At 37.6% G+C, this 15,327-nt stretch overlaps 1 protein-coding gene across 2 annotated transcripts in view; it reads left to right on the plus strand.

The window, feature by feature from the left end:
• The window catches only part of SLC39A10 (solute carrier family 39 member 10), a 133,418-nt gene that overhangs the window by 56,035 nt on the left and 62,056 nt on the right, over positions 1-15,327 (plus strand). The gene's annotated exons all lie outside the window — the stretch shown is intronic.

Below are 15,327 nucleotides of genomic sequence, written 5' to 3' on the forward strand. Positions count from 1 at the left end.
CTCATAAAGTGGACTCGATTCTCCTTGTAGAAAAAGGAACTCAGATCTTGAAAAGTACAAATACATATGAGCCATTTCTGCTTTTCTATTGACACACAAGGGGAAGTGGATAGAAGGGCTGAAAAATAATGTTTTTTTCTGTCTATAAGACAAGTTTTTTCCCTTGTGTTTCTCTGATTTAAGCATTTTATTTTGTGAATCTCATAGTTTGATAGTTTAAAGGTAAAAAATAAAATGGATTCAAAATCTCCAAACCTACATCCAGGTATCAAAAGACAGGCCTAATTTATTTTGTAAAGAACTCCTTACTGTAACTTGATGACTCACAAATATACTTTTTTTTTCTATACTCCAACTCATGACCACATCTTGGTAGTCCTGCCTTGGTGGTAGGACATGAGTTGTGTTAACACAGAATCATGAATACTTTTCTATTGATGTTCTATAGAGTCTGTGATTTGATTTTTTGATGCTTGGATATACTCCAGGGTTTTTGCCTCTGAACACCTGGTTACTCTCAGACCTGGACTTCTCTATAATGGAGGAATATTTTTAAGTCTCCACATTCTTGATGTTATATTCTCATCCCCTTAAAGTTTCTCATTGTGTTTTCATTAAAATTTAATCTCATCTCTTTTATTAGCTTGCCTCCTTATTAGCCACACGTTCTAGTTGTTTGTTCAACGTGGTGTGACTCCTCCTTCCAGTCACTGTGCCTTGTTAAATGGTTTGTCATCACTTTATTTTTTGTGTTTCTTTCAGCGAGTTTGGAAGGGATCAAACACTGATGTTCAGGTTCATGGGCTCAGGAAGTAGAAAAATATGTCTGACTTAAGATGCTTTCAACTTTAAGGGACAGAAAACCCATCTATAAGTCAGTAAAGTGTTAGGTAAAGATAGGGCACTTCCAGAGTTGAATCATCAGTGAGCACTGACATCGGTTTGGAGATGTCCTCTTGGCTGGGTTATTTCAAGGTGTTTCATGTAGATGACATAGTCCACAGACAGAATGGGAAATTCCTATTTTCCCATTTCTTGTTACAAGGAAGTACCTTTCCCAGAGGGCCCTTTGACCTATTGGCCAGTCTGGTCCCATATGTCTCTTCCAGAATTAACTAGTAACTGAAATAGAATATCACATCAGCTTAATCCAGCAGTGGTCCACAAAACATGGGGTCCCTGGCCTCCTTTTAGGATTTTTAAAATATTTTTTCCTAATAATGCTAAGATAGAATGTGTCTTTTCCCATGTACTGAAAATGCAGAAGTAACGATGGTGAACAGCTCTGCCAATAGTTAACAACCACCTGAAGGAGAGGCACCAAAATGTACAACAATCTTATTCTTCACTGCCAGGAGTTCACATGAAGTTTCACCTTTTGACTGGTTGTTTACCTGGTAAACACTGAAGTGCTTTAGTTATCTCTGTCTCAGTATACCTCGTGAAGTTGTTTGGATTTTGAGCTGAAAAGTCCACTTTTTTTCATGAAGCTTTTGTTTTGGTTTTTACCGGAAACGATGGACAAACAAAATATGGTTATTGAGACTTGGCTATTTTGCAGACATTTTCTTGAAAATGAACAAAGTAAGCCAGTCACTTCAAAGAAAACAATTGACAATATTTGTTGCAAATGATAAAATTCAAGCTTTCAGGTGAAAATTAGAACGTTGGAGAAGTTGTATCCACCACTGTGATCTTGACAGCTTCCTCGTACTTAAAAGATTTTTCTGACGAAATGATGAGATTGGTGGTGATACTAACAAAAGTGGCTCACTTTTTTTTTTTTTTTTTTAACATGGTATGGTAAAATGTGCCATCATTGCAAAGTTCTGTGTAACTCACTGAACCAGTATTTTCCCAGTGACTGATGGCTATTACAAACTCATGCATAGATAAGAAGATCCATCTTAAAGAGCAAAATAGACCAAAAGATTAAGAATAGCATAATACAACATTTCACTGATCTATTCCATGTTCTACATTGCAAATAACCATCAAGAAACTACAGTTTTTTGAGTGTTAGTGTAGTATCAAAGAAGACTATCCAAAATTATCTGAAAAGACATTAAAATACTTCTTCATATCAACTATGCATTTGTATGAGACTAGATTTTTCTCCCTATTTCTCTGTTTCTCTCTGAGAAAGAGATCAAAACAACAGATTGGGACCAAAACAACATATTGGATGCAGAATCAGATATGAGAATCCATGTCTTCAATTAAAAAGACAATTTTTCTTATTCTGAAAACTGTATTTTTCCATAAAATTTATTCACAAAATACTTGAGTTGGTTATTTATATTTTTAAATTGAATAAGTATTTTAAGATTATCTGACTTTTAGTTTCTAAAATGGTAAATATTGATGGATATGACTCACATAACCAAATGTACTTTATAGTCCTCCACAATCTTAAAGAATATAAAAGTGTCCTGAAACCAGAATGTTTGAGAACCACCTAGTTTAGACTAATTAAAGATATGCCTTTTGGAGCTTGGCTTTGGCCTCCCCTGTGTACATTATTTTCTGTCATCTCAATAAAATCAGGACTCTGTTGGCAAAGAAAACACAGGAGGGGTGGCAAATGGCTTGATGAGGCAACAATCATCTGCCACAGCTGAGGTAAAGGAGAATTTTCCAGCACCATGTGGTAATCAATAAGCTTGGGGTATCTTTTGGGAAATGTTGTCAAAAGATTCTCAGATCTCGGGAACATAGACCTCACATGCCAAGTTCCTGAAGATTTCCTCTAAAAGATGCAATTAGAAAACAGACAGGGGTAGTTAGTTGTCTTTGATGCCTGTTGGGAATCAACCTGAGTCTTTGGTCTAGCTCTTAAAAGCAATGATCATTTTCCTCCTAAGCTGCAAGAGTTTTGTTTCTTTCCCAGGGAATACAACACACTGAGATTCCATACCTCTGTCCTGGACCAGTTGTAGGTCACAGCTATACCTGGACTCACCTCCAGGCTCCACAAGTCAGTCAAGGCTGTTTTGATTGATGGATTGGTAATTATTCAAGAAATTAGTACAATGACTATAAAGGGAACAGTCAGAAATAGGCTTAAACAATATCTATATAAGATTAGAGAGAGTAACAGTGGAAAAGAAAACAGTAAGGATCCTGTCAGATCACTAGGGAAATTATGTTGCTTGCTTGCTCTTAACAATTATAATTGGGAACACAATAGGAGCTACAGGATTAGGGTTTAAAACAGGGATTTCTCCTTTAAACATATTGAATTTAATATCCCTAGAGGTCTGTGATGTCCACTAGGTAGTTGGAAATATGGTTTGACCTTTAAAAGAGAGATTGTGTTTAGAATACAGATTTTGTAACGTTCAATATAAAGGACATAGTTGAAGCTATAGGAGTCACTGAGATTTCTTTCCACCTGATGGATAATCTGCAGTGATAAGGCAGTCACAGGTATTTAGGAAAAGGAGATTGGAAAAGTGGGTTAGGCAGAAACAGAAGGTTTTATTAAAGATGCTAAAGAGAGAGAATTCAGAAGGAGAATATTATCCTACAATGCAGGAAGAAAATTGTGAGAGTTAGTAAGATTTGACAAGTAAAAAGTCAATGATGACTTTTAAAAAGTAAACTACTTTTTGGAAGTTGTAGATTCATAGAAAAATTGCAAAAGATAGCATAGAGAGTTTCTATGTGACTCACACAGAGTTTACCTTATTATTACCTCTTTACATTAGTTTATTTGCTATGATTATGAATCACCGTGGAGTTTTGTCAGTTTGTTTTTGTTTTTGTTTTTGTTTTGAGACAGGGTCTTGCTGTGTTGCCCAGGTTGGCCTGGAACTCCTGGGACCATGTGATCCCTTGCATCTGCCTCCCGAGTAGCTGGGATTGCAGACATGTGTCATTGTGCCTGCTCTTGTTAATATACGTTTATTAACTAAAGTCCATAGTTTTTAATCTTATTTCCTTTTTATGTTCCAGAATCCCATCCAAATTACCCTATTACCTTTAGTCATCATGTCTCGATCTCTTGGTTGTGACAGCTTGTCAAATTCATTATTTTTTATGACCTTGACAATTTGAGAAGTACTGGTCAGATATTTTGTAGAACGACCCTGATGTTCTTTTCATGATTAATCTGGGGTTATGGGATTTGGAGAGGAAGATCACAGAGGTACAGTGTTATTTTCCTTTGTGTGTGTGTGTGTGTGTGTGTGTGTGTGTGTGTGTGTGTGTGTGTGTATTGCTGTGGATCAGACCAGGGCCTCTTGCATGCAAAGGTGCTCTCCACTAAGTCTCACCCTCACGCCTGAGGTGCCATTTTCACCACATGCTATCATCATGATTCGTCACTGGTGATGTTGACCTTGATCACCAGGCTGAGCCAGCATTTGTCAGGTTTCCCCATCATACGGTTAAGTCTTCTTTCCTCTTTTCCAGACTGTACTTTTTTGAAAGGAAGTCTCTATGCATAGTCCACACTTAGTGACTGGGAAGTTATGCTCTCGCTCCTCAAGGATGGAAAATCTACATAAATTATTGGAAATTCTTCCCCATGGAATATTTGTCTGTTCTTCCTTATTTATTAGTTTATTTTGATCACTTGTTTCTCTCAGTACAGAGGTATGAATATTTATTTTAAGCTCAGGTTATAATCCCAAATGGTATTTTGTTGCTCATGTTGTTCCAGGTTTGGGCTCTCTGTCTCTGGATTCCTGTGTCTCTTACACGTCTTCATTCAATAACATTTTAGGGAGCTGTTTCACCCCAGCTGGTGAACACAGCCATGCCAGTGAATTGAGGAGTAACTAAGTATCAACAGGGGGAGCAGAAGATGCTTCAGAGGTACCTGGCAGCCAGGGGAAGCTTAAGGTTTGTCTTTATTAGTCCTCAACACATTTTAATCTCACAAAACACAAGTAGATGACAGCCCTGGCTATACTATGAAAACCCCCAAAGCATAGAAAGGAAAGAAAAAGGGAAAGGAGAAGGAAGAAAATCAATCAAAACAACAACAAAAAATCAGAGTGGCAAATTGAATGAATTCCGAGGATGCCTCTTAAAATTTATATCTCATGAGACTTAGGAAAGAAAATCATCACTGTCGGTTCTTACTGCTTTTTATTTGGCGTACACTAATTTTTTTTAAAAAACAGGGAGTAATGTGGTAAACGTTAATTACAATGTGAGAATGCCAGACTACTTTTTGAAGTACTCAGAACTTCTCTGTGAATGCCAACAGTGCAGGATTATAGAGAAAATGATTTGATTTTAGGTCTCATTTAAATTCCTGCAAAGACTTGATCTTTAGAAGTGACATAAAAATGTTTTCCAATGAATAGGTAATTTTTCTCACAGTGAATATGTACCAGTGATAAAGTCCTTTAAAAATGTTTAGAAGACAAAAGTTGTGTTCATTTTGTTCTGTGATCATTTCCTCAGTCAATAAATGGTGAAGTTATTCTGCTGGGGGCAAAAGAAATGATAGTGAGTTGGGCGTAGTGTTGGATAGAATGTAGACAGGTGAAGGATAAAAAGAAAATATTAATTTATAACTCCTCCTGCACATTATAACTCCTCCTGCACATATTATCAATCATGTTCTTGCTTTGGGTCCAGGGAAACCATTCTCAGCAGCCATCAACAGTAGTCCTTATGAGCACCTACTTTATACCAAGTAGCAAACTGGAGGCTGAAGGGATACTACTTGCACAGTCCTGCTATCAAGGAATCAGTGAGTATAGGAATCCTTGGTACAGGGAGTGGGGTAGACTACTAAACACAAGTACAGTACAGTGCAAATGATGTGTTGTGAGAGTAAATCTATGTGCCAATGCGGGATTGGTCTGGGAAGAGAAGGGCAGGGGAGCGCAGAGTGATAGCTAAATGAAATCCTGAAGGACAAGTACGAGAGTGAGAAAGGGAAAAGGATGCAGAAGAAAGAAGGCACCTTAATCAAGAAAATGCATGACATTTGAGGAAACAAAACATGTCACTCAGTATGGTTGGGTCATAGAGTTGCAATAGAAAAATAATACAAATCATATATGTAATTTTAACATCTTTAGTAGTTACATCAATAAAGTATTAATTCAGTGAATTTTTTTTTTTTTTTTTTTTTTTTGGTGGTGCTGAGGATTGAACCCAGGGCCTTGTGCATGCAAAGCAAGCACTCTCCCAACTGAGCTATATCCCCAGTCCCCTGATATATATCCCCAGTCCCCAGAAATTTTAATGATATTTTTATTTAGCCCAATATATTTAAAATCATCTAATCTCAGCATATAATTAGTAGGAAAATTATTACTGAGATGTTTTTATAATTTTGCACTAGATTCTAAGAATCTATTGTATGTTTTACATTTAAATCACCATCTCAATGTAAACTATCCACATTCCAAGTGTTAAATAACCATGTGTGACTTGTGGCTGCCATATTATTGGAAAGCATAATTCTAGAGTAAAGTAATGAGATGTAAGTTCACAGAGATAATGTGGGAGCAGATTAGATCAACTACTGTTTGTCAGCTAAGTTGTTTAACCCACGGGCTATGGGAAGCTTTATAAGTTTTATGCATGAGAGTAACTCAACAAGTAACTGATGACTCTGACTTTCACTGTGGACAGTGGATTGGAGCTGAGCTTGATCAGGATCCAAGTAGTCCTGCCAATAAATGAACATAACTTTAGGGGAGTGACAAGGGAGTGGTGAGATGTAGGAGTCACCAGTTTATACATGCGTAGTCCCAGCCGAGATAGGAGAATCCTTTGAGCTCAGGAGTTCCAGGCCAGCCTGGGCAAAACAGCAAGACTCTGTCTCTAAAATAAATAAACAAATACATAAGTAAATAATGTAATTAATCAGTCGTGAGGAGAACTAACCTGCAGGCATTGATAAGTGTCCTGGGAGAGGACAAGAATGACTACCTTTTTTCTGCTTCTCCTCTTTGATGCTCCCAAGAAATACAATAGAACTATTTTGAGAACTTGGGGGAAACAAGGAAAGAGCAGAAAGATGGAGAGACAGTTTGGAGCATCTTAAATTGTGAGTTGCCTATGAGACATTCAGGTGTAATGTTCGTATCACACAGAGAGACATGTTACCAGCATATAGATAGTAACTGAAAACATGGGATTTGCTATGGTTTCATGTAGTTTGTGTACCAAACCAAAGGTGTTAGAAGTTTGTGTGATGATGTTCAGATGTGGAAGCCAGGCCTGACGTGCATACCTATAATCCCAGCTACCTGGGAGGCCAAGACAGAAGGAGCCAAGTTTGAGCAACTAAGTTAGATTCTGTCTCAAAATAAAAAGCACTGAGGATGTAGCTTAAAGGTAGAATATTTGCCTCCTATGCACCAGGCCCTGGATTTGATTCCCAGAACTGCACAAAATAAAAAGTTTTTAAAAGGCAGTAGGACTTTTAAGAGGTAGGCTTAGTAGTAGATCTTTAGTCTTTGGAGCACTGCCTTCAAGTGATTAGTTTTCATGAAACTCTGATTAGTTCTTGTGAGAGTGTTGTTATGAAACAGCAAGACTGGTCCTGGGCTCCTCCTTGTTCTCTCTAGCTTTCCAGTTCACCATGTGATCTCTTGTGTGTGCATGTGCTTCTGTCACGATGCCATTTGCCATGTAGTGAACCAGCGGAACAGTCCTCACCAGAGAACAAGTCAATGGGGCTGCCTGACCTTGAACTTACAGCTTCAAACTGTGAGCTAAATAAACCTCTTTTCTTTAAGTTACCCAACCTCATATATTTTGTTACAGCAATAGAAATTGGACTAATATAGGAGTATATAAAATTTCCCAAGATGAGTGTATTAAGTATGTTAAGCAGTCATTATCCAACCTTTTTTTTTTTTTTTTTTTTTTTTTTTTTTTTAATGGTGCTAGGGATCTGAGTCTCAAGCATGCTGGACAAGCATTCAGTTCCTTTAATCTGAATTTTAAAAAAGAATTACCTGGAAGTTGATTTAAAATGCAGATTTTTGTTCTTTACTCTCCATTATGCTGGTTCAGTAAGTCTTGGAGGACAGTGGGAAATTGCACTTTTAATAAGAGCCCCTAGAGAATTTGATGCAAGTGGTCCTTGAAGCACTTCTTTATAAACACTGGTGTAGCCAGATACATAAGAAAAGCCAGAAGAGGTAGTTCATGTATATGGAAGGTTAGAGAACAAAAGCTCTCAAAGAAACTAGCAGATAAGCTACTAAAGAGGTTGTTGAAAAACCAGAAGAATGCTATCTGCTATTAAAATGTGTGTGTTGGGCACTTTGCTAGAATCTTATGTAAAGGGGAGCAAGTCTGGAGGTAGGAGATCTAGGTAGGTGTCTTACTTGGTAGGACAATCAGTATAGGGAAAAAAAGACATCACATCACCCTTTGACTACTGCCTAAGGTGTATGTCATGGGCATGCCTCCTCATCCACCACCAAACGCATCAAATTCCCTGAAGATCTGAGTGAAGGAGTAGTTAACTGCCTCAAATGTAGCAGAGAAATCAAATAGAATACCAGTTGAAAGCCACAATTGACTTCAGTAATTAAGGCCTATGGTGGCAATTTGGGTGACCTAGTAGGAATGGAAGCCCAACTTCAATATGTGAGCTGAAAAAGGGGATCAAGTAAGTGTATAGAAAAATCTTTTGAAGTATCTATGGTTATGAATAGGAAGAAAGAGAAGGTGTCTTGGAAAATGCTGAGATGCATGCCCTCCTTCTGAGTCTATACACCAGATTTCATTTTTATCTTGTGGGTTGATTCAATACTGTGAAGCCATACTCTCATAGAATGTAGTTATTAAATAATGTTACATTTGTATTTTCAAATCAGTCAAATGATGTTTTAGTCATACTATCATCTCTTCTATTAATTACTGGAATGGATAATCATTGTGCAGAATAACTGTAGCTGATTACTGATGGTTTGAAAGAAATGCCAGCTGGGCTAAGCTATAATGGGTTGAAGATGATAAAGGCAATGAGAAAGGAGAAAAACACTGAAACTCTGAATCTGAATTTCTTAGTCACCTTCTTACCTGTCCCTCACTGGCCAATCATGTGTAATTTGCAGACATCACCAACCCAGCTGCAAACTGATAAGATCATTTAACCATGACTATTCCATAAATCAGTTTACATATTTCTGATACATAAGAAGTTATCAGGATTTCATTGTTAGAGTCATTTTGACTTAGCTGTAACTTTCTCTCTACATCTCAGCATCACCTCATTACCTGGTTAACCTAGAATTGACTGATTGGCCACTAAATTGTTATTTAACATTGTTGACTATTAGCTTGGATATTGTAGAAATGTAGTATATAAAAATGTGTTTTGCTTTCAACATGAATGTGGAGTGCTACAAAGTATAAAAATTCAGATAAAAGGAGAAATAAATAAGTGTTAGTGCTTCCCTTCTAAACATAGCTGGAAGCTTAATTGGGTTAAATGTAAATTAGTTATTTTTAAATTTCCTCCAAAGAGGGTGGATCTGTTTTGAAACGAAGCCAAATAATTTAAAATCACATTTGCATCACACTCAAAGTTATCTCCAGTGGTTTCACCCATGGCCAATCTTACAATTCATTTAAAATATGAGTACAAAGTGCAAAGGAATACAGCATCATACTGGCTTACGGAATTACCTATACATTTTAGTAATCTCAGAACTGCTCCAGCTACAAAAATACCATTTAGTATTTGAAATTCCTATTTAAAATATAGAAAGAAAATTACAAATTTCTTCTGGAAACTTATTTCCAAAGTTACATTAAAAACCCTATAGAGACTGGGAGTGTAGCTCAGTGGTAAAGCATGTGCTTAGCATGCACAAAGCCTTAGGTTCATTCTCCAGCACCTAAAACAAAACAAAAATTATAAAATCATTCACGTGCCATAATATAGTCCGATCCTCTGAACATTAGAGACACTAGAAAGTATACTTGTTCAATTTTATTTGTTGCAGTGCTTTATATTTTTACTTTATTTTTCATCATCTGAACAAAACTCTGTACCTACTAAACATTAACTTCCCATTCCCTCTCTCTTTCCACTACCCATTACTCCCAGTCCCTGGTAACCTTTTCTGTTTTCCATCTTTATGAATTGCCTCTTCTAGGTACCTCATAGAAGTGAAATCATAGGGTATTTGTGGGTTTGTCTGGCATATTTCACTTAGGTTGGTGTTTTTGAGGTTCATTCATATTATAGTAAAGTATTTTGATTAAAAAAAGAAATTAAACAAAACCCTGCAATGAATGTATTGTCCATCCTGCAGGCAATGAAAATGAAGCTGAATGGTCAGGTTAAAGCCACAGGTAGTAAATTGTAGAGCTGGCATTCCAATGTGATTCTATCTCCCTGATGCGACTCAAATTTAACAATTTCTCTTTATCCATCATCACTTCTTACACGGGCTATTACTATAATACTTTCCTCACTGTTTCAGTTTTCGATTGCTGCTATGATGTGTAACAATAAATTTGGTGGTTTAAAACTTTACAAATTTATTATCTCACTTTTCAGTGGGTCAGAGGCCTGACACAGGTCTTCTTTAGTCAAAACCCAGGTGTCAGTAGGGAGGTTCTTGGGAAGAATCATTTCCGTGTCTTTTCTAACTTCTAGAGACTGCCTTCCTTTCATCTGCATGTGTCTTTTCCCAGCACTGCTCTGACCATTATTCCTTTACCTCAGCAGTATCTCTCTCTGAGTTTCCTCTTCTTCCTTCATCTCCTGCTCTTAGGGACCCACATGTTTAAATTGGACCTTTAATTTCATCTCCAGCCTTTTTTCTCCTTGTAACTTAACATATTGACAGTTTCCAGGGACTAGGACGTGGGCATCTCTGGGAGGGGGAGAGGACATTAGTCTGTCTACCACACTAATGGTATTCTTCAGTTCCCTTCTTGCTTGTGATCATGCCACCTGCCTGCTTAAAATTCTTCAGGGACTCTTACTGCCCTCAGGGTAGCATTCAGACTTCTTAAGATGGTACACAAAGGCCCTGCTTACCAGTCCTGTCTCATCTCTCCCAATCTCTGACGCCAAAAACACACAAGACTGTGTTGTTTCAGTTTCCTAAACTGAAAACCATGCTTTCACTGATGTCATTCATCTGTGTGGGAAACCCCACCCCATATCCCTTTACCTGTGTCTCCCACTCATCCTTAAATCAGAAGCCAGATGTTACTTCCTTTAGGAAGCTTGCTGCTATAACCACCCATACCTGTCTCTAACATAGCACTTGCCACTCTATAATCACCTCTTTAATAACCTTCCCCACTGGATTATTTAAGAGTAATAATCTCATTTTGTTCACAGGCATCTTAGCTACTTTACATAGTGGCTTGCATATAACAGAAGCACAAAATTTGGCTTGAAGATATTCCTCCGTTAATATTGTCTATTTTTCCAAGGTAGACCTGAAGTTATAGGGTCATATGAATCTGAGGATGGATATGTTCCTTTCATCTCCTAAATGAATTTCACTTTAAATCTGCTAGAATATGTTTTCCTGTACTCAATCATTGATTTACACATTTGCTGTTCATATTTGCATTACTAGGATTGAGTTCATCAACACACACCTGATTCTGCTTAATTTTTATATAACTTTACTAATCTAAATAAATACTTGATCAACTGGATCAAAACACTGTGAAAGGGGGAAAGCTTTCAAATGGATGTGTAACCAGATTGGCTAACTAACATTCTAATTTAAAAGACTGGATTAAAGATCCCCCTTAGGATTGATTTAAGTTGGGCAAGCTGAAAGATAAGGCAAAAAAGAACAAATGTTTTAAATGTAATATTAAATGTTTTTCATTCAATGTTCCCATTGTCCTCCAGCATTTACAGACTGGGAAGCTACCAGTTTACGGTTCCTTTGATTTTCTTTTTTATCAACATTTTCAAAGAAAGTAGTATAGTTATCCTAAAAAAAAAAAAAAAATAGGGTCCTGCACACAGCCTCAACAGAAGAGGAACATGAGAATAGCCTCAGGAGCCAGATTGCCTGGGCTGGGGTCCTGGCTCTGCCATGTGCTATGTAACCATCTCAGTATTTTTATAAAATAGATCTCATAATATTCACTTCACAGCATTGTTGTAGGAATTAAGTGAGTTATCATATTAAAGCATTTAATGGTGCCTGACACATTTTAAACCACAATTTCATGTGTGCAGGGTGGGAGACTGACTCTGAAATATAACTGCTTAGCAAAAGGCAACTGTGGTAATTAGGGTGAAGCTTGGATATGATGAACTCATTGGAGGTTGCAGGTGAGATCATCTATGAGAAAGAAAGCCAGCCAAGCCTGGTGGGTCCTGGACTTTGGGTATTGCCAGAAGCCTTGTTCCCCACACATATGAGGAAGTTCCTAAAACTTCTCTAAAGACACGTGTTACTAAGAAGTGGTGGTTAATGGGATTCTATGAAGATTGGAAAAGTGGCTTATTTCATTAAGAATAAAGTATGACTGAAGTTTTACTTAGAAATAGTATAGGAAAATTTCAGAAATTGCTACAAATCACCCTTGTTTTGACAATTTATTTATTGACTTTCCTAATATTTAGAGTTTTGCTGAATCCTTGCTGTCAGATTTCTTTAATAAACAAAGGTAAGCAATATTTGCTAAGATCAAACAAGTATGTCTTGATTTTTAAAAGATATTCTTGATTGTTTTCATAAACGTCAGTTGTGAAATGGGTCTCCTTATTAATTATCTTGGAAGCCCTAGGCAAGATTTGAAAGTTATTCTCATGTAATGACAGTTTTAAAATTAAGTTTAAAAATGGATTTATTAATTTCAACAAGTTTAACAAACCATTTTTAAAAATAAATTTACATGGTCACTTATTGCTAATTCATTTCCATGTTGGCGATTTTCCTTAAATTGAAGTGTAACCATCTTAAATACTTTTCAAGTTCATAATATTAATGTAGCTATTTTCATGCCACTATTTTCTAATTCCTCTGGAGTCGAGTTTTGGAAGATGGATTTCTGCTGTGCTGCTAGAATTCCAAGAGATCTGAAATGGCTGTCTGGTAGCATCTAGGTCCTCATGGTCGGTTCTAGTGGCTGTCTTATCAACCCTACTGTTTTTCTTTATCTTAACATTCTGTGAGTGAGCAAGGCTTTCCAGAAGCAGGATTGAGAAGCTGTCAATTTGTCTAGTTTTTCTTCTTTCACCTTGCACCACACTGCCCTTAGGAATCTAGATAACCATATTTTTTTCTTTCAGAACTTCCTCTTCAGAAAAGACAAGGGAGGAGGGGAGGGTGCTCCCTAAGGAGTAAAAATAACCAAGTGGCAGTAACTTCTCTCTAAGTCTCTGGTTTCAAGATCCAAAAATGAAGGGCTAAACATGGAGTTCTAGGGGTTGGTGAATAGGAGCAGCATAGGTTTAAGGAGAGAAATCTTCCTGACCCAAGTGGGTAAATGTGCGGTAGCCTCTTAGTCTGGCTTTCTGAGCTGTTTTGCTATTGTTCATTCTTCTGAATGGCTCTTCCTCTTTTTCTGGAGCCAGTCACACTTTTATTCATGAAAGATCTCGTCACTGTGAATTCGAGGTTATCAAACCTCTCTGTCCCTCTTCCAGTAGAGATACCTCATGCTACAGGCCCTTTGCTTGCATTGCCATGGCTCAGAGACTAAGCGGTCTGGCTACTTTAATGCTAGGATCATCTGGGAACATCATAAAAGTTAATTTTTCTTCCCTGGGTGGGAAGTTTGCTTAAAGTTTTGTGTTATCATTTCATTTTCCAATCTATTTTTATTTCTGCAGATAGCCTGAAACTTCATTTTATTGCTTAAGTCTACCAATTCAGAATGATTTCACTTGACAGGCACATTAGTCAAATTTATCTCTTACCAGGGTGGATTGGTTTATTTCTTCTGGCATCTCAAAGTGGTTGGTTCTGTGGAAGAGGATGGCCTCAGACACACAAGTCTTGCTCTTTAGGATGGGTAGAAGGGCAACGATGCTACTTCAGTGGTAACTTCCACAGACTTCTCAAGGTTCATTATCTCCACCCCCACCCTCACACTCCCCTGCCTTGCTGGGCATTGAATCCTGGGCCTCCTGCATGCTAGGCAAGAGCTCTACCACTAAGGTAGATTCCCAGTTCCATATATCTTAAGTTTAGGAATGGTGACTCTTGAGACTATGCAAAAGACAGCAAGACTGGGGAGTTGTGATTTCTCAAGGAATCTGAAGAAGACTGCCCTTGGGGTCCCATCTCCTCCTCATGACATTGGGCTTGATTCATTAGATATTAGACAGTGTCACAGGCCCCAAGGAACAGGAATGGGATGTATCTTTTACATTTTTCTCTGACCTCAGAGCCAAAACCAGAGTTTCAAACTCCAGGCCAAAATATATGGTATCTAAAAATAAATAGTTACTAACTATGCATACACTTAAATGAATATGAATGCTTGGGTGATTTTTCTAAAAGCAGTAGGAGACATGGTCTCTATTTTCAAGTAGCTTATATAGTTTTATGCAAGTGTGATATTTAAAAGAACAATTAGTAAAGAATAGCCAATAATAAATTAGAATAAGAGTCACTAATAGGATCTGGATCCCAAGACCTTTATCTTAGCAGGTGTTAGCCTTTTGTGTTTTTTTTTTTGGGGGGGGGGGGGGCGGTGCTGGGCACGGAACCCAGAGCCTTGTGCTTTCAAGGCAAGCACTCTACCAACTGAGCTATCTCCCCAGTCCCCTTTTGGTTCTTAAAATGTGGAGGCCTGTGGAGTCTTGAGGAAGGGCTGGGATAGGTGCAGAGCATAGGGGGAATCCCATTCTGAGTTGTAACTGTTGACAGTTTTCAGTATTTGTTGTAGTTTTCAGTATTGGGTCAAGGGTTCAGGCTGTATCTGTATGTACCAGTTGAACATTAGCCTTGTAAGTACTTCAGTAAAAAAAGCAGAGTAGGTGCCCTAAAATATATGGAAAGTGAGTGCTCTATCTTGCTTGAAAAAAGAGATGTGTATATTTTAAGGGTACTGATAATGTGTTCAATCGGATAATTATAAGCCTTAAAATATCAGGGTTACTTTTTATGCTTTAGACTCAAAGAGTGTACTATCATGATTTTATGAATTCTAAAGACTTCAGGTCTAGAATGAACCTTGGAATACTTTAAAAACAATCCTCTCAAGTTATCCAAGAGTCTGAGGATCATGGCCACTGGCTCCCGCAGTAAGTGGCAATGGTGATACTACCTCAGACTAACTCCTTCCTGCACACCTCAAGACTTCTCCCTTTGCCAGGAGGAATAAGGTTTTTCTTTCCTAACAAGAAAAACAAGATAGGAGATGTTTAATCTCGTGGCAGTCAGTAGGCAT

Source organism: Sciurus vulgaris (genome assembly GCF_902686455.1).
Source record: "Sciurus vulgaris genome assembly, chromosome: 3".
In the NCBI taxonomy this organism is placed as follows: domain Eukaryota; kingdom Metazoa; phylum Chordata; class Mammalia; order Rodentia; family Sciuridae; genus Sciurus; species Sciurus vulgaris.